We start from the raw sequence: 21431 nt of genomic DNA, 5'->3' as shown, positions 1-21431 counted from the left end.
CCCTAACTAGGGAATTTTACACACACCATTTGTTGTCTTCCATGTTTCAGTGGCTCACTGAAAGAGAGAGAAAACTAAATTTACTTGTTTTCCTTGTTTGACTTCAGCAGCTTATTAAGTGCACCCCTAATGTTGTTCACCTTGCTGGAATCACAAAGGAAAAGACATTCATCAAAGTTTTCCATCTCAGTTGCTAATAAAAAAGAAAGCTCACCCTTCATGTCCCGTTCACTACAAGCAACCAGTACTGCTGCATGCATGAAATAAATCACGTGCCAAATATGTGGAGATCTCTTATTCGTTTAGTGTGCCAGCTCCAGTGTCATTGACTCAAAGTATGCCAATGCGAGAGCAAGAAGAAGAGACAGAGAGATAGGGAGAGAGTGAGTGAGACTAGAGCTGACACACTGAGCAGGAAATTGGTTTTAGAAACAGCAATGATGGGGAAAATGTAGTTTAATGCTATGCAAAAAATTTGCTTTGGACTGTTTTTTTTTTTTTAATTTAATTTTGTATAACTGGGCCCCTTAGCAAGAACCAGGACCTAGGTAGCTGCCTAGGTCACTTTGTGCTATATACTATGTGCTATATACGGCTCTGACTGTTATTGTATCCACTGTATCCACTGTCAGGACTTGCATGGGCAGTGTGTACACAAGTTCCTTAATTTTCTCAATTTCTCTACACAATTATCTATGCGATTTTCTATTATTATAGATTGGACTCCACTGTAAGCGATGTCTGAACACACCTCAACTTTAGAATTTTTCAGTACATAACTGACCACAATTTAGAATACACTAGACCCCCATAAAAAGAAAGCGTAGATCAATGTGCTGTCCATGTCTTTCAGTGGATATTAAACACAAAATTAAAGCCAGAGATTCATCCTAGAAGAACTAGAAAAGGAGCCCACAATAATATAGTGCTTCACCAAACTTTTCTGAGTTTCAGGAAAGAAACAAGAATTATAACAAGTACTGAAAAACCCTGTACCGTAGACAGAAATGAGAAGCTAAGTGGTCTAGACCCAATCATTTCTGGAAAGAAAGAAATAAAATGCTTCACAGGGACATTAAACAATCCTTCAGCTACCAAAAATGAACCAATAACATCGAATCACTCCACATTTGCTAATGGTTATACTACTTTTTGCAGTACACAATAACCAGCATAACTGAAGCCTTTCCACATATTACTCCCCACCAAAGAAGAACAAGACCCGTCATCTCCTGATCTATACCCTCTAGCCTCTTATGCAGCAACCTTCCTCTTCTGTGAAATTTCAGTAAAACAGATCAAGTCCCTATTTTCAAAGTCAACAATCCAGGATCTAAATCCAGTGGTCTTTATCCCACCTTCCTAAAGCTTGCAGTTAAAAAAAATGCTAAACCCCTTGCTCATATCTTTAATCTCTCTCTCTGTATCACCTCAGGCGCTGTGCCACCAGCATTCAAGCATGCAGTTATAATCCCTGTACCTAAAGTCACTTTGCCTAATAGTCTGAAGGATTATAGACCTATTTCTACCCTGTACCCTATTACCAAAATATTTGAAAAACTTTTATGCAAGCAACTACATAAGCACATTAAAAGCTATAGCCACACCATGGCTTTCACAGTGCCTTCAATAACTTTACTGCCTTGTTAATGGCCACTGTTACCATTTATTGCAACCTGAATGAGGGGCTTACTACTGCAGGTCTCTATTGGTGTAAGAAGGGATTTTGAAATGGTCAACCATACTCTTCTTCTCAACAAAATCAAAAGACTCTGCTTTGGAGATAACACTATTTGCTGGTTTCAGAGCTGTTTAAAACATAGACCCTTCCAAGTCCATAGCAATTTCTCATCCTGTACTGCTGGTAAACCTAATACAGGTGTACCACATGGGGCTGTGCCTCTCTACTCTCTCTTTCTCTGTCAGTGATCTCCACCTAGAAGTACCAAATCTTAAATTAATAATGTATGCAGATGATATGCTGCTGCTGCAAACCAGTACTAGCCACTCTGACCTGAAAGCCAAGTTCCAGAACAGTTTCACTCACTTATCCACCTGGTCTACTACTAACAAATGACTAATTAACACTAAGAAAATCAATGTCATGACTTTTGTCTTTCTTAACAGATATTAAAGGGAACATAATACCTAATGTCACTGAACAGAGGTACCTAGGCTTAATACTTCTCCCTAACTTTTCCTTTACCACACATACAGATCTTGTAACTAGTAAAGTTCTTATTCAATTAAAATTATGTTACAAGATCAGTCATCTCCTTTCACCCGCAGCTTGCAGTGCCATTGCTAAAAATATTTTAATACCCAGACTTGAGTATGGCCTTCTTTTTCTCTTTTTGCATTCAGTCTACAGTACTCACAAAATATAGACTAATCTGCAGATTCATTCTATTTGCAGACCCACAGATGCACCACTGCAATTTGCTAAAGAATTCCAAATGGCTTTCAGTGTCTCATAGGGCCACTTTTCCTTTAAGTACTCTAATTTATAAGGTGCTAGAACATGGTTACTGCTCCCTTTTAACAGTGAGACTACCTTTAAAAGACAGCCCATACTTACTCAGAAGTACACAGGACAAAAAGTTCTCTCTAGTACTCTCTCCATTTAAAACTTCTGTAGGTGAGAGCACCTTCTCCAAACTGGGACCTGCTACCTGACACTACTAGGGTTGCCAACTGTCTGGAATTCTTCCAGACTGCGCAGAATTAAGGGACACTGTCCGTAAAACAGACCAGACAGCATATTGTCCAGAAAAAGTACTGGGAGATTAATTTTAATTAAAAAAAAATATGTTTTTTTGTTTTTTTTAAGGGAGTTCTGCTTTAAGAACATCCTTTGTGCCCATTCACACAGATGCAGAAGATGAAAACAGTCTTTTGCATCTCTGTGACCGATTGTTTTATGTCTCTGTCTTCTGCATGAGGAGAATTTGAATTCTTGAAGACATATTCTGAACTGCACAGCAGACGTGGGCCATGAACGGACATGTTCAGGTTAGAGTAAAGATATTGACAGCTGTCAGTGAGAAAGTGCTGAATTTGATTAACTAAAAGTTGACATTTCTGAGGACATAAATATTTATAGTACATTGCACTGTTTTGTTTGTTTGCTGCTGGAATGTTTTGTTTCAGCTCGTTGAGGCATATGGGGCTGATAAAAATTTATAGAGCCAAAGTAAATCTTTACTTGTCTAACTACACACCTACACTACATAGGAATACATGTGACAGCATTTTAGTGTGGAAACAGGGGAGAGGTTGGGATAGATGATGTGGTAGGCTGGGGAATGGAAAGTCAGTCATAAGGAGAGGGACATGAGTTAGCAGGAGGCACAGCAGACTCAACCCAATGGGAAGGCAGGAAAGGAAAAAGAGACAGAGTCAGTAGAGATAGTTAGAAACCTAAATGAGGCATAGTTATAGTATTGGGGAGGAATGGATCCACAAAGGAGTTTGCAACAAGACAAGAGATAGTAATGTTGGGCATGAACAAGACAGTATATAAACAGTGGGAGAAAATAAATCAGGTTGGGACAAAATGAGAAGATGCACAACACATAACAGGGAAGGTATGATCAAGCTGAGGTTAAAGATTTGGTAGCATTAGTGAAATGAACATAGCACCCTCATGAAGTTTATAACTAAACAGGTATATAGAATCTGAGAGTTAAAACATGTGGACTTATACATGGTACAGCCTGAGAAAGGGAGTTTGATGAATAGGATGAGAGAGAGGAGAGAGCTGGACAGGAAATGGATGGGAAATGTTGAGCATTGATCAGAGGGCTGTTATATACAAGCATATAAACAGCATTAATCAAGATATTATAATGAGAAGTACTGGGTAGAGTGGTACTTGATGAAATGTTGCGGTTTTCCTTACTTGTTCCACAGTCTGTGCATTAGGAGCCTTAAAGTATTGCTAAAGACTTACAGCATGCCAGTTCTTGCATTCAGCTATCTCAAAATTGGGAGTCTGTAACTGGGGGAAATGCACTGAGAAACAACGAATGTGGTAGGTCAGAACAGCAGATTAGTTCTTCCACCAAGTCAGAAACATATGCACCTTGTTGGAACAGCAAGTCCATGGTATGCCTATGATAGTGGGTAGTGGAGGAAATTACCTGAGGGAAGCCAAATAATTTAATTGCAGAAAGGAAGTCTTGTGCAAGAGTTACAAACGTAGAAAGTTGCTAGAATAACAAGGTTTGCATTAGCATGCATTTTCTGAAGGATATTAAGGATCAAACTCAAATCTGTGTCATTATTTAGTGGCTTAAATCCTCAGTGATATGCCAGAAAACCAAAAATTTTATGAAGAACAGACCAAAAATAAGAGGCAAAAATCTGAACATTTAATAATAATGAAGTAAGAAAAGAACAATAATATACTTTAGAAATTCCATGTATTGCAATGTTTTAAAGGTTCAAAAGTGTGATCTGTAAAGTATAGTCTGTTTCTTGGAGCTGCTAATAATATATGATTTGTAAAGTTATTCAGTGGGAAGGAACATAGCAGAGCAGAACTTTGTGATGGAAGACATAAAAGTGATACAGATCTCTAGAACACAGTGTCAGGCAATTAATTATCCTGGAGATAGATAACTTAGTTGCCACTGATGATGGAATTGTATAGACTCTTGCAATAAAAGAGGAGAATCTTGGTTAGGCTTTGGTGAAGATTACAGCTGGAATGGAAGAAACAAATCAGATTGTTCTATTTCGGACTTGAGTTTTAATGATGCAGGTTACAGATTTTAGGAAATGATTTAAGCAAGGTCACTCTGGGCCAATGACATGTTAATATAATACATAATATACTGACAGTGGAGCAGTAAAGTCTAAATAGGCTGTTCAGTGTACCTGTATTTTTCTGACTGTGTGACAGAGGCTGTACAAATTGTAGAGAATATAGCTAAAGAAAATGTAGGCTTCAGAACTTTTGAGGTGCATAGGCAACGGAATTTACTGAAAGTGTAGTAAACCAGTTGTATGCAGTTTTGGATATTGTATGTCTTGGGCTGACTTGAACTCTTGTACGGAAGTAGTATTCCACAGCATGAGGATAGATTGCTGATACTGTGTTGTATTTTAAGGGGGTGGGGTGCTTCAGTCCTGATTATGTCCTCCTTTGGATAAGATGCCTAGTAACTATGAACCTGTTTTCAGTTTGCCATCCATTTCCTATTACAATATTACCAGCTTACCATTTTAATGTAACATAGGCAATTTATTCTTCAAGGGCAGCAGGCACTGAATTTGTTGATGAAACACTGAAATATAAATTTGTTTTCTAGCAACCTCTTCATTAGTTTCAGATCTCTTTAATGTGGAATTATTCAGACGACTTTTGCTTCTCCAGAGATTGTGCATATTGACTGATATTGGTGGATCATAAAGACAGAAGTTTAAGTGGCCTTTTGTTCTGAATTGGGTAATTTTGTCATTATTGGTTCATATGTTTTGTTTCATTGCTTACTGGAAAAATGTTCAAAACTATAAATTTAAAACATGCTCTAACAAGTGGTGCTATATTGTGCAAGGGATATAATTTAATTATTATATATTATAATTTAATACAATCAGGAAGGTGAATCAAAGAACATTTTCATGGTCCTAGAAAATGTGTGCAAGGGGCCTATGATTTGAAAACAGCCAAAAGGTAACCTTAATCTGCCACTGGCCAGATGTATTTTCTTTGAATGTGGGTTTCAGTGATGTTTCAGAGAATGTAAGTTTCAAAGGCAGAGAAGTTTTAATGCTAAGTCTGTTTTCATTGTGAGACTGTATTGCTTTGGCTAGCAAAATAGCAGTTATCTATCAGTGTTTGTGCTATAAAATTTGAAATAAAAGTTTTAAATTAAATCCAAATATTTGTAATCATTGTAGAAGTAAAGCAGAAAACAGTATGCACACTGAGAGTTTTGAGCAGTTATGGCAACTGGGAAGAAATGGAGAAATAGCCAAGTAATAGGACACTGGAATGGCTGCGTGGGAGGGGATGGGGGTAACAAAATCACATGCATTTTGCTTTCTCGTACATGTCCAGAATTTTTTACACGAAAGGTTGGCAACCCTAGATATCACCTGGCTACAGAGATCAAAAATACAGAAATCATCAAAAGTTTCAAAGATGTACTTAGAGTATCTTCTTACTGAATCTATCTGTAACTGCTACTGTGAAAATGGTTAGGTAATTTACTATCCCATATTATGAATAACAGAATTAATTTAAGAAACTTTTCTCAGTCTCGTAATGTGGCATCTTATACTCATGTTTCGCATACATATAGGAGATTATGTATTATAAGATACAAGATATAAGCTTTATTTGAAAAGCTCACCAGACTCTGCTACACTTTGCTGTGAAGGAAAGGTTAGTTTGCTTTTTATCGGTTGTAGTTTGTATTACTTTATTGCCTTTTTATATTTTGAATACTGTCATTTGTTTTCTTTACCTTGTGTTTTACTTGTATTCTGCTTTTAACAGCATATTAAAACTTCAAAAGAGACCACAGCTCTGTCTCTTGTGAGACAGGCAGAAATTTTTCCCCACGCACCTACCCACTTACTATCATGTTCTTAAATACCACTGTCTTTTTAGTTACTTGCCTCTTATGTTAATTTGACCATATATTTAATTTCCTCTCTGCTTTCACTGGCTTGTGTGAGTAAGCACAAAATTATCATTTTGTGAAATCACTCCCCTTCAACTATTTAAATTTATTGGACATCCTACTGTATTCCATAGTACCAGAATACAAACATGACCACCCCCTTTTCAATCTATCTTGCTGTTTTAAAAATAATGACTCTCCACTAAAACTTAACTTTTTAGACAGTTAAAAAGTACAGTTTTGTACCTACCATAAATGTAGATGTTCGAGTGTTCACACTGCTGCAGTCATCACACTTGGGTTATCCTGCTGTCAGGCAGTCCCACAGTTGGCCAGAGTTCCAAAGTCTTGGTCTGGCGTCGGTTGCTGTCGCTTCTTCCCTGACATCAGTGCGCCAGGGGTATATAAGATGCATCCAATGCCATTTTCTTAAGTTTTTCTTGCCCCAGATGTCAGGTGCCCCCAAGTAGGTAGGTGATACATATTGCTAATAACAACAATACCTTCAGTTACAAGCAAATACACCACAAAGGTTGTATAGGATAGAAAGGTATAGATAAGGCCAGCTAGTTCAGAGGGGATGGAGGGAGGGTAACCAGGACTGCAGCAGTGTAAACACTCGAACATCTACATTTATGGTAGGTACAAAACTGTACTATGTTCATCATGTTACACTGCTGCAGTCATCACACTTGGGTAGAATTCCAAAGCTAAGGTTGGGTGGCTGGTCTATAAGGAGTTAGGATTGGCTATGAGGCCCTGCAGAACTGCAGTGGCAAATCCTGCTCTGGATTTAGAATAAAGAGGCAGGTGGTAATGTTTGGTAAAGGTGTGCACTGAACTTCAAGTTGCAGCCTCCAAAATTTCCTTGGTAGGTACTCCTCTGAGAAAGGCTGTTGAAGTGGCTGTAGCCCTGGTGGAATGTGGCCTAATGTGTTTTGGGACTGATTTTCCATGCTGTGTGTAGCAGTAATGAATACAGTGTCCTATCCATTTGGTTATAGTCTGCTTTGAGATAGCCTTGCCCTGTGATCCTGCAGCATATGCTACAAACAGTTGCTCAGTTTTCCTGATAGCTTTTGCTTTGTCCAAGTAGAAGCGTAGCTGCCTGTGTATGTCCAAAGAGTGCAGAAGTTTCTCCCCTTTATTTTGGGGGTTTGGATAAAAAGTTGGCAAATGGATGGTTTGGTTAAGAGCCACACTAGATACCACCTTTGGCATAAAGTTAGGGTTTGTCCTTAGAGAAATCCTGTCCTGATGAAAAATTATAAAAGGTTCCACTGCCATTAATGCCTGTAGCTCTGAGACTCTTCGTGCTGAAGTTACTGCTAGGAGCAGAGCTGTTTTCCATGATAAAAATTTTAGATTGGCTGTATTGGCTGGCTCAAAAGGTGGCAGGGTCAGTTTTTCCAAAACGAAATTGAGGTCCCAAGTTGGTATTGGTGCTCTCCGGGGCAGTCTTATGTTTTTAGCCTCTCTGAGGTCTGCTTTATCAAGGGATGAGAGAATAAAGGAGGATCAGTGTTGTAATGTGCTGAAGGCTGATGGCAGAGGCGTGGATCTTAATTGATGAGAAGGATAGGCCTCTGTCCAGCATCTCAGTTAAGTATTGTAAAATCTGAGGAATGTTTGGAACAAGAGGGTCAAGGCTTTGAGCCTGGTTCCAGGTGCAGAATCTCTTCCATTTTTCTGAGTAAGCTTTCCTGGTGCTAGGCCTCCTGGCCTCCAAAATGACATCCATAACCGCTTTAGAGAGAGGTGTTGCCTGTTTGACTAATGAATCTGCCATGCAGCCAGGTTTAGGGTTTTGAGTTGCCCATGCAGGATCTGATTGGTTTGTTGAGTCAGAAGGTGTGGAATTTGAGGCAAAATCCATGGTGGGCCTTGAGCAAGGTTCCTTAAGATAGGGTACCAGTGCTGGCGTGGCCAGTCTGGAGCAATCAGGATCATCTGTGGTTTCTCTTGTCTGGCTTTTAGGAGTACCTTTGAAAGGAGAGGCAGAGGCAGGAATGCATAAACTTTTAGGTTTCTCCAGCTGAACAAAAGAGCATCCACTTTCCATGCTTGGTTGTGATAAGTCCTTGTGCAGAATTTTTGTAGTTGGCAATTCAGTGGGGAGGCAAAAAGATCTATGTCTGGGCATCCCCATTTTTGCGTTATCATGCTGAAGATTTGTGGATTCAATTTCCATTCATGAGGGTCCATGATATTTCTGCTTAGATCGTCTGCCAGAGTATTTTTCTTTCCTGGCAGGAATTGTGCTTGCAGGTGAACTTGGTACATTAGAGCTGTGTTCCACAAGGTCATGGCTTGCCTGCATAGGGGGTAAGAATGAGTGCCCCCTTGCTTGTTTATGTACCACATTACTGTGGTGTTGTCTGTCTTTAATAATAATTGTCCTGGATGCAGAAAGTCCTTGAAAGCTGTTAGGGCATTTTGAATGGCCAACATCTCTTTTTGATTGATGTGTAGATGCATCTGGTCTGTGGTCCACTTGCCCTAAATGCATTTTCCTGCCATGTGTGCTCCCCAGGCGTAATCCGAAGCATCTGTTGTTAGAGTCTGCCTGGCTGTGGGTAGGGTGAAAGGCTGACCCTTGTTTAGGTGACATGCCTGTGCCCACCATCGAAACTCCTGCTGTAGGTAGGGAATCATTGGTATTACTGCTTCCAAAGTGTGAGAGTGTTGAGTCCAAACACTTTTTAGGTACCATTGTATTTTCCTCGTATGCAGTCTGGCATATGGTATTAGTAGTATGCAGGATACCATGAATCCCAGGGCCTGCAGAATTTTTCTTGCAGGGAGATGGGACTTTTTTGCCAGTAACTGAAAATATTGAGTTAGTTGAACTTGCTTGTCTGGCGTGAGGTAAGCCATCTGGGCCATTGTATTTAAGCTGGCACCCAGGAATGTAATCTGTTGTGAGGGCACTAGTTTTGACTTCTTTTCGTTTACTGTGTACCCTAGAGAAGTTAGCAACCTTTTTACAAACGCCAGATGCTGTAGAAGGATGTCCTTTGTCTCTGCTTGAATGAGGCAGTCGTCCAGGTATGGATATATTTGAATTCCTTTTTGTCTGCAAAAACAACTACTGGTGCCAGGCACTTTGTGAAGACCCTGGGCGCAGTAGATAAGCCAAAGGGCAGTGCAGAGAATTGGTAGTGCATTGAACCAGCTTTGAATCTGAGGTATCTTCTGCAATTTTGTCTGAAAGGGACATGCAAGTATGCCTCTTTGAGGTCCAGAGTAACAAGCCAAGCGTTCTTGCCCAACATGGGTAGAAGCTGCTGTAAAGTCAACATTTTGAATTTCGGAATATCCAGGTAAGTATTTAGAATTGAAAGATCTAGTATGGGCCTCCAGGCCTTGTCCATTCTGGGGACCAGGAAGAGTCTTGAGTAAAATCCTTGTCCTTGTTCTTGCTGTGGTACTTTTTGAATAGCTCTCATGTCCATGAGGGCAGAAATTTGTTTTTGTGCCTCTGCCCATTGATTTTGTGGCAGGTCCGGCATTCCTTTTAGCCTTGGTAAAGTATGAAAGTGGAACCTGTAACCTTAAGATACAATATTCAGAACCCATTTGTCTTGGGTGATTGTTTGCCAATTTTGAGAAAAAAGTGCTAGTTTTCCCCCCAAGGGGGCTTCCAAAAGGGAAGTGCTTGGCGTACAAAGGGGATAGTCATTGTGACTGTTTCCTGTAAGGTCGAGACTTATCCTCACCTCCTTTTGGGGTTGAGATGCCCCACTGTCTTTGTCTGTTTGAGCCTTGGGGTTGAGATCTGCCTCTTGGGCATCTGTATCTGCCTCTCTGTGGCCTGTCTGACACTGGAAAGGATCGATTTTTTGTAGGCCAATTTCTGCTAAATTGAGGTGGCTGTACCTGTAAGAAATCCTTGACTGTTTGCATAGATTTAGCTTTATCCTCCATTTTCTTTAACACCTCTTCTGCCTTAACGCCAAACATGGTATCATGCTGTAAAGGAACATCCAATAATTTTGCCTTAACATGATCAGGTAAACTCTGTTCTTTTAACCAAGCATGCCTTCGAATCACTGAACCTGTAACTGCGGCCCTACAAGAGGCCTCTAGAGAATCAAAACCACATTGCAGAGTATGTTTTCCCACCTGTTCAACTGCATGCAACAAATCCTGCATTTCTATACAATCAGGAGCTTCTGAGCTTGCAAGCATTTTCTGTTTTAATTGAGCCATTAAATATTGTTGGTACTTAAGCATGTGAAACTGGCCATTTAAAGCTCTTACTGCTAAAGTTGCAGAAGTGTATACTTTCTTCCCCCATCTATCCAAAGCTCTGGAATCTCTGTCAGAGGGTACTGGATTTTTTGCAATGGAAGCCTTAACCCCTTTTGGACCCTGGGATATAGTTTCTGGATCAGCAGATGGGTTTTTATAAAGAAACTTGTGAGAGTCAGGGACTCTGTAGTACCTATCTGGCTTGGCTGGTGCAGGCCATAAAGAATCAGGAGATAAGCTGGATTCAGAGAACACATCATCCACAATATCTAGCACAGGCGGAATAGCCAGGGGTCTGTGATGAGGCAGTAAAAGGAAATCTCTGAGCCTTTTCTTAGATTCTGAGTATTCCTGACTTTCCCAATGGAAATGCTCCCTCATGGTATGTAAAGTTTCCCCAAAAGAATAATCCTCAGGAGGAGAGGCTGAAGGGATAGATTCTTCAGCATCAGAGTCGTCATAGGGAGGTATAGAGTTCCCCTGGTCAGAAGAGGAATCAGAGGAAATGGAAACCTGATCAGAGGAATCATAGTCTGTATCCTGCCTAGGCCTTTTCTCAGGAGGGGGATGGGAACCCCTGATTAGAGTAATGAGGTCTTCGGCCATTTTAAGCATCTGTTTCTTAGGCATGGTGGTTTGTCCAGGAGAATGCTGTACTTGTTTCTTTGTCTTTAGTGGTACTTTTGTCTTGGCTGTTGTTTTAATGGTAAGTTGTGAAGGTCTGAATACACCCTCAGAAGCCGATGCCTGCTCAGCGGCTCTGGACCCATCTGAGGGATTGGTTTCCATAGGCCCAATACCTTGAGTTTCCAGAGGCCTAGTTGTCTCCACGTGGGAGTCAGAGGTGGCCTGTGGCTCTGAGGTAGCGGGTGTCAAGGGCTGCAAAAGCACCTCACTGAGAACCAGCGAACCGGCGACTGGCCTAGAAGAGGTTTCGTCATCGGTTTTGGACCTCGGATGTCTGTCTTTATCCTTGTCCTTGCGTTTTTTCGGTAATGCGTTCGTCAGTTGATCCAACGGCATAGTATAATTGGACCTTCGGCCAAAGTAGTGCAAAGCAAAATCAAAACGCCTTTTTATAGTACGTTTGTTAAATCTAGCACAAAACTGACAACTAGTGACGTTGTGATCAGGGCCTAGGCATGGAATACAGTAAGAGTGGAAGTCCTTATGAGGTATTTGCTTTCCACAAGAAATACAATTATTAACTTTTTCTGACATCGGTCTGAGGCAAGAAAAAGTTTCCCCAATGGGGTACTTAGCTTTACTGAAGACTTCGGATCTGAAATTCGACTTCGAAAATCTCAGGAATCGGCCAACCAGCACTTGCGAACTGCTTCTGCTTCGGGCACCGTGCAAGAAAGACTGAAGAAAATGGCATCGGATGCATCTTATATACCCCTGGCGCACTGACGTCATTGAAGAAGCGACAGCAACCGACGCCGGACCAAGACTTTGGAACTCTGGCCGACTGCGGGACCACCTGACGGCAGGATAACCCAAGTGTGATGACTGCAGCAGTGTAACACGATGAACATCTTAAGTTACCTACTTTCACATCTAACTTATCTAGTGCACACTACAGTGTTTAGGATAAACCATTTTTTTTTCATCTTACCTTTAAGCATCCCTGTGACTAGCACTTGCTCTAATACCTGCTGGAAAGCACTAGGAAGCTTTAAACTGATACAAGCACTCAACTCTCCTTGTTAATAAGGAGAAATTAATTGTAGGCACTAAGCCTATAATTGCAAAGTACCTTGCTAAGGCAAGGGAAAACAGCTCCTGTACTTTACAAAAAAAGCACCAAAAAAGGCATGTCCAAGGGTCAGCTTCCAGTGATTTCTCCTGTCCACCTGGTGAATCTGAGCATACTAGGGCAATGCAGCAATTGCCTCATGTACACAGACAACCCTCTCCTCCTACCACCCAACACTACAACCTGTGAGAGATGCACTTACATAGCCAAACTGGAAGCAAAGCTCTCTCCACCCAAGATTGTGCTAGACAGTCAAGAGGAGAAGGTTAACACCCGCACTAAAGCTCAAGCAACACATAGCCCTTCTAAACCCACACCACCAATACCCACACATAGCAACATTAAATCCATATATGCAGAGGCCCTTAACTGTAACCTGCCCAAGCAACAAAGACCTCCAAAGCTAAAATGCAAATAAACACCAATTACAACCAAAGTGTCACATAGCTCACAACACCAGTGTGCCATGCAGCAACAGCCCCTAAGTCAAGACAACGTACCTAACACTTTAATCATAGGTGACTCTATAGTCAGGCACACTGATGTCCCACTCATCAGGCTGAACAAGGAGAAAATGACAGTCAGCTGCATGTCGGGTGCCAGGATCCGCCACATAACGCATGCACTCAAGTCACTCCACAACAAGTACAAATATGACTCTGTCATTGTCCATGTTGGAGTGAATAACTTGAGACGTACCTCCCTGGACTACATGAAAAGAGACATGGAAGAGCTCTGGGATCATGTGGCCCAGGCAGGTATGACCCTAGCCCTGAGTAGCATCCTGCCTTCACCCAGAATGATACCACAATATAAGGACAAAATGATTGACTTCAACAATTGGCTAAGCTTCTGGTGTCATTCAAATGGGATCTAGTATCTGTCTGCCTGGGACGATATGATCGACAGACCACGAAGCTTTGCCAGAGATGGTCTGCACCTGTCACCCCTGGGATTCAGGTTACTGGCTAAGGCTCTTGCCACCCCTATAGTGCCTTTTTAGGCAAAGTTCAAAGGACAAAACCACCAGCGTAACAGGTGCAAGCATGCAAAATCTGAAGGTAATGCTACTCAATGCAAGAAGTCTAAACCTCAAAATGCACTGTCTCGAGGCACTCCTAAAAATGGAGAACATCAATATCTGTGCAGTAACTGAGACGTGGTTCAAGGCTCCAGAGATCACCCCTGCAATACCAGGTTACAACTCTTACCAAACTTTTTGGCCACCAAACCAGGACCGAAACACTAAAGGTGGAGGAGTGTCCATATTCACCAAGGATATTCACACCACCAGGCTAGTTGCCCAACACAATGCATCTGAAATTCTCCAAGTGCAACTAACACTAGGTAAGACTGCAATCCAAATTTTAGCTTGCTACAGATCCCCCACCATGCCCCAAGATTCTCACTACACCTTTCTAAACATACTGGAAAATATTAAGATACAACCAAACACCCTAATACTGGGTGATTTCAACTACCCTGCCATTAACTGGGAAAACTACTTGTGTGCCAACACCTTTGCCTAACAGTTCTTGGAATTCATAAATTCCAACGCCCTGGATCAACTAATCCATAGTCCCACCAGGGGCTCCAATATCCTAGACCTGGTCATTGCCAACATGGGAAATCGATGCTCCACACCTATGGTCACTCCCTCGTTGGTCAAGTCTGACCATAAGCTAATCACCCTTAACATCCACATCCCACCCCCACACCCCAGTAAGGAAACCTCCATAATAAACTTCAATGCCAACTTCATGCTACTCAAGTCAGAAGTGACAAACTTCATGACACACATGCAGACGGAAACTGAAAGTTCGACTGTTGAATCCTACACTAAGGCACTGTACGAGCACATCCACTCATGCATGAATCGTGCCATCCCAAATAGAACCAAGATACTCTCCTCCAAAAAAAGAAGCCAATCTGGTGGTTCCTTGCCATAAACAAACTTTACAAAAAAAGGAAGAAACTGTTGCAGAAAAGAGGAAAATCCCAGGATGCAAAAAACTCCCTTACCAGCCTCAGTAAGAAGCTGAGATCCCTCATAAAATCCTCCAAAGCTAATTATGAAAATAAAATTGCCAAAGATTCCAAAGACAACCACAAAGCATTCTATAACTATGTCAAGAATCTAAATGGCAATGCTCAGATCTGCTCTGAACTACAACAGAATGGCATTAAATATACTGATCCCAAGGATATTGCTAATATCCTGGCAGATCAATTCAGTGCCAACTCCCCCCACCCCACCCCCTAAATGGCCCATCTCAATACTGGAAGATTGCCAAATTCTGATAGTAATGGCCACACAGGTAAAAAACTTACTCTCCAAAGCTAAGAATACAGCATCCATGGGACCAGATGACATCCTGGGCTGTGTATTACATGAACACTAAAATTAACTGGCACCTCACCTAAGTGTCATGTTTAATCATAGCCTCACCTCAGGCTTCATGCCCACTGAGTGACACACAGCTACAGTTATCCCACTCCACAAGGAGGGATCCACCTTGGATCCCGGGAACTACCGCCCCATCAGTCTGACAAGCCTGATCTGCAAGGCCATGGAATGTATTATCATGGAACTTATAAACAAAGACATTGGCAACCTTCAAACACTGGACACCACCCAGTTTGGGTTTGTGAAGGGCTGATCTTGTCTTCTGAACCTGATTGACTTCTTCGAATCAGTCTCCAGAGCCGTGGACGAGGGTAAGGCAGTCCACACAGCCTATCTGGACCTCGCCAAGGCCTTTGACACCATCCCCCACTCTGAAATCATAGATAGACTTACTAAGCTGGGCATTAATCCCTACGTCCGTCAATGGGTTGCCAACTGGCTTACTGACAGAACCCACACTGTAAAAGTAGCCTACTCCAAATCCAACTCCAGACATGTGACAAGTGGAGTACCTCAGGGTTCAGTCCTGGGACTGCTCTTGTTTGGCATCTACTTCTCTGAAGTACAGGCCAACACTAAGGGACTCTGGCTAACAAAGTTCGCAGCTGACTGCAAACTGGGAGCCATTACTGAATCCCCAAATGATGTGGATACTCTACAAAAGGGCCTTACAGAAACAGATGCTTGGTGCCGGAGCCATGAGCTCAAGCTCAATGCCAAGAAATGTATAGTTATCCCCTTTGGGAAAAAACATGTATCCATGAATTACCACATAGGTGGCAGTACACTAAACACAGAAAGTGTGATAAGAGACTTAGGGACACAGGTGGACAGTGGTCTCACCTTCGATAACCACATCCCCACAACAGTCAGGAAATCCTTTTGTGTGGCACACCTCATCACTAAGGGCTTTTCATCCGGAAAAAAGGAGGTCATTGTCCCACTGTACTCATCCCTCATGAGACCCATTATAAAATACAGTGCCCTGTTTGGTATGTACCTATCAAGACATCTGCAATAACTGGAAAGGCCACAGAAATACCTCACTAAAATAATCACAGGCCTAAAGCAGATGCCCTATGCTGAACACCTTAAAAAACTCCATTTAAACTCTGTCACATATCATCTACTCAGAGACAATCTCTGCTTAACATACAAGGCCATGTCAAACCCAGATCTGTTGGACATGCTACACTTAAAGAAATCCCAATCGCTCAGAGCCACACGCTCCAGGTATCTAAACCTTGTCATCACAATAAACAAAACATGCTGGAGGGATAGATTCCAGACCCAGAGACTCCCCAGACTCTGGAATAGACTGCCCATACATGTCAAGCAGAGGGCCTCTTTGGCCCCCTTCAAAAGGAACCATGACGATTGGATGGGAGAAAGGAAATTCACCCTGGGGATCATGTCAGTCGCCCTGCTAGACAGGGTTCCAGAGAAGTAAATAGTGTGGGAAGAAATAGCCAGGGAATTGTTATGGCTAGGCTTTTATAGGCCCTAGGGCTGATAGCCTAGTACCAACCTATGAACCTATGAACCTATAAACCTATGAACCTATAAGTATGATTGCACTTTATTGTATGCATATCTTAGCTTGCATTTTGTAGATATTTTTTCTTTTCTAAATATCCTCTGACTGGATCATCTAATCTTACCCTATCTGCGTGGAATATTACCATTATGTTCTGAATTTTGCTGTGTACTCATTCTATATATAATGTATTTTCATATTTGATGTATTTTCTGCTCTTTGAGCACAGGTTGTAGCTGAAAATGGTCAGTAGACCAGTCCTCTTACCCAGAGAAGAAATAGTAAATAAAGATAAATAAATTATTTCTGTATTGGTAGTTTGGTACATATAACCATGGGAAATTGTCAGCTTTTGTTACTTGCACATCTTTCCAAACAACACATTTTTCCTTCACACATTTACTGACTGTATTGTCTTTCTTAAGATGTATGACACTGTCAGTGAAGTTAACACATGTCCATTACTGCCCGCAGTGCAATGTACAACAGTACCAACTTTCCTTGTCCACTTCCTTTTATGTATTTCAAATTCTAACTGACGTATATTTTCTTGTGCCATGCCTATGCATTTGCTTACAAATCCTATATTTGTGCACACTCCTTTGTTTAAATCTTGTACATGAGCCCTACCTTACCTCAACGTGGCTACAAACCTGTGTTTTGAGCTCAGGCTGGGGCTGCTTGCCATGTACAGTTCCTTGGATTGTTGCACATTTGATTGGCAATGCTGCTCATTGCACACAGCTGGCTAATCATGTTAGCTCCAGCTCAAGGTGTATATGATGTTACTGAATCCCCAGGCATATGTTCTGTAGATGTGTCTGAGCTTCATATGCTATACATACTATATTGCGTACATAACACTATGATTTCCTATTAAGTCACATACCTACTCTCAAACACTTTGCTGAATGTTTCAGATTTTGTCTCATATTTTGCCATCTTCCATATGTGTGGTTTTCTGGGAAATCACAGAGGATTACAGTCAATAAATAATGCCAGGTGTTGCAGTTTCATACTTTTTATTGTTCAGAAAATGTAGACTAATGCAAAACCAATTAGTCTGTTAACTGTGAATTACAGTAATATTTAAAACTTGTCCCTGATTTTAGGTCTCTGCCCCCCATTGGTTTTGTTGTTGTCCAGAATTCTTGAGCAAAGAAGATGACAAGTATGTAAAGTCATATACTCATAAGTGTAAAAAAAAGTACATTTTAACAATAATCCATGACTGGCTGTGAATTATGCAAGATTTACCCACGGTTGGCATGTTTTGATCACAAGGTTGAAGCCTGAATAATTAAACAAAGCCACCTCTGGGTAAATCATGTAATACCCACACACAGGAGTGGATTATTGCTATTATATAGTGGATTGCTTCATTGGTTTTGTTATTACCTTTTCTAAATAATGTCATTGCATAAGCATGTAGTGGTCTTCCACCAGTTTATTGTAGTCTGTGGTACTGAAGATTTGTACTGCACATGCACAGTACATTGCTGAATTATCTTTTTGTTGGGTTGTTAGGGTATTCAGATTGGAAACATCAACAGTAATGAGTTTGTTTTACTTTTTTATTTTTTTTTATTTATATTTGTTTACAGGGAAAGAGCTCTGATCTCCATGGACCTTTTTCAGACACAGCTTGAGAGCACTCTCTGGTTAAGTGACTTGCTCATAGTCACACAGTTAAGCAACAGAAGCTGAGGGAATCAAACCCTGGACCAATGGACCACAGAAAATAGTTCTTTAACAGCTCCTTAATCCTCAGTACCAACTTTCAAGTAATCCTCTGTACCAACTGCCAGACTAACTGTTTTAATAATATATTCTGCTTTATGGAGCAGTTCACTGGCCTGAGAAAGTTTTTTTTTTTTTTTTTTTTCTCCATAGTTATTTCTCCTCTTAGCAACCAGAGAAAGCAGAGCTTTTCCTGTAGGGAACCCAATTTACAAGGAGCACTCTGAGTAACCTATCGAGTCAGAGTGCACATTTTTAAACATTGTGCTTTTTCAAGAAACGGACAAAATGGCAGTTTCTCCATCGCGTTGCTGGTGTCAGCTTCTTTGCTGAACTGTTTTGTAGAAGATGTATATTGATAGCATAAATGTGACAGGAAAAGGGGGCAATTTTCCAGGTTCGAGAGAGAGACATATAATTGTCCATCTGTTCATACACCGGACTAATTTCTGTTTAGATATGTTGGATTTACAATGCTTATACTGACTGGGTTTCCCAATCAGCATGCATGCTTTTGAACAGAAACAAGTCTATTGTATAATTTTACTTTTAGCTCATGTAAATGTATGTAATGTAAATCTTTTCTCCCCAGACCTACACTGAAAAACACTTTGCTGGTAAATAAAGGCAAATAAACAAATAAATAAATTCATTATCTCTCTATATTACTTTGACCTATAATTTACTGAACTAAGAACATAAATAGTGTCAAATGCCAAAGAAATATTACAGAATTCCCAAGATACAGATGTTGTGATATAACAATAACCAACAACTAATCCTAACCTTATTTGTGGTAGGCAATCAAATCTGCTATGATTTTAGAGGAAAACATCATAAAATGAGGTCAGCAATGGAAAAGGACAACTTTCATTAAAACGCAAACAAAAGTGCCATACTATGCACACACACCACTTTGTCTCTAAGTATAGTAAATTTGAGGTCACTTAGAATTGGGATTAAAGAGAAAACTTTATTACCTCCCCTTCCAAAGTTCTGGAATTTTGAATTAGTGGTTTTGTTATATGTAACTAAATTCATGGGCTTGATATTTGCAGCCAGCTACTGCCATTGTGAATAAAATTGTATTAATCATATCCATGCATCCTTCCTAACCAAATATCATGCACAGAAATGCAGGAATTACAATAAATAGGTTATCTCTGCAGCTCATATCACTTCTGCTGTAGTTTTCAATTTTCAGCCAAACAAATATCTTCTTTGAATAACATTTGGACCAGGAAAGTGCCTTATTTAAATTACCCAAAATTGTATTCCTGAGGGCATAAGCATTCAAGGCACAAAGCACTGTAAGAGAGCTAGGGAAAAAATATCTATGTCTTTATAACTTACTTTTATTTTAAATAAATGAAACATGGGGCAGGCAAGGGTGCCTACAGGCAGGTGCAAGGGGGTGCACTTGCACCCCCCTGGAACTGGCTGTCCAGGAGATTAATTGTCTTTTTTTTTTTAAGAGCATTCTTCTTTAAGAATGCCCTTTGCATACAGTCGCACAGACGGAGCAGGTATTTGCAACTTGTTTACGTCTTCTCCATCTGCGCAACCGATGGATTACATCTTCATCTTCCATGCAAAATTTGAATTCCAGGAGACGTTTGGACTATGGATGAATGCACAAGTGAGAAGTAGGTGTGTGCTTGTTTGTTTTAAGTGTTTAAGAGTTTTGTGTGTGTGTGTAAGAAATAGATAGGTAGGGGTGTGTGGATGTAAGAAGTATATAGGGGTGTGTAGTTTTCAATTGTCAGCCAAAAAATATCTTCTTTGAATAACATTTGGACCAGGAAAGTGCCTTATTTAAATTACCCAAAATTGTATTCCTGAGGGCATATGTATTCAAGGCACAAAGCACTGTAAGAGAGCTAGGGAAAAAACAGCTATGTCTTTATAACTTACTTTTATTTTAAATAAATGAAACATGGGGCAGGCAAGGGTGCCTACAGGCAGGTGCAAGGGGGTGCACTTGCACCCCCCTGGAATCGGCTGTCCGGGAGAATGTCTTTTTTTTTTTTTTTTAAGGGCATTCTTCTTTAAGTATGCCCTTTGCATACAGTCGCACAGATGGAGCAGGTATTTGCAACTTGTTTACATCTTCTCCATCTGTGCAACTGATGGATTACATCTTCATCTTCTGCGCAAAATTTGAATTCCAGGAGACGTTTGGACTACGGACGAATGCACAGGTGAGAAGTAGGTGTGTGCTTGTGTGTTTTAAGTGTTTAAGAGGTGTGTGTGTGTGTGTAAGAAATAGATAGGTAGGGGTTTGTGGATGTAAGAAGTAGATAGGGGTATGTATGCATTTATTTATGAAGTAGGTAGGGTGTGTGGTGTTTTCTGAACAGTTTTGCATGGTATCTCATCAAATGAATGAATCTCTTTTTATGAAGTACAGCTGATTACATCAAGTTCATAAGAAAATGCAAATCATGACACATTTCTGAATCAGGCTTCATGATGAAAGGCTGTCAAGCACTTGAGCTAAGGGCCAGGGATGATGTGCACACACACAATTGATAGTCTGAAGATTGTCCTCCCCTCCAAGTGAAAGCTGATACTTCTATATGTTTTCTCTATTATTATTTTTCTGTGAGAACTGTAGTTTGAAAATGTTTTACTCTGTGAAACAATCATCAGCTCTTGAAAATTTATGAAGATGACCCATAATCATTTTAATGAGAAGTATTAACATCTCAGATTACATTGTATGGTGTCAAAACATTTTTGGTACCAGGCATCTAGAGATGAAAACTGAGATGATAATGGGATAAAAAAGTAGGAAAGAAATGCTTTTAGATACTTTGACTAGAAGATGATTGTTCAAAGCTAGTTGATAAAGGAAGGCAGGTGGTACAGGGGAGCAAAAGAGACAACAGAGAATCTATTCTTTTGTTTGTTTTTTGAAGCCTCTGAATAATGATGTGCTTGTTTAAGGTGACTGCTACCAATATTATAAGTGAACATCACAAATTTGTACTCTAATTTCATGATGGAGGATGATAACTAAAGCGATAGACTACAGAAGTGAATATTAGTATGGACAAGACCTGGGATATTGTGTGCTGTAGTAGGGATAGTTACTAT

Source organism: Protopterus annectens, chromosome 8.part0 (assembly GCF_019279795.1).
Source record: "Protopterus annectens isolate FY-2018-M chromosome 8.part0, PAN1.0, whole genome shotgun sequence".
Taxonomy (NCBI): Eukaryota; Metazoa; Chordata; order Ceratodontiformes; family Protopteridae; genus Protopterus; species Protopterus annectens.
This window is presented reverse-complemented; position numbering follows the sequence as displayed.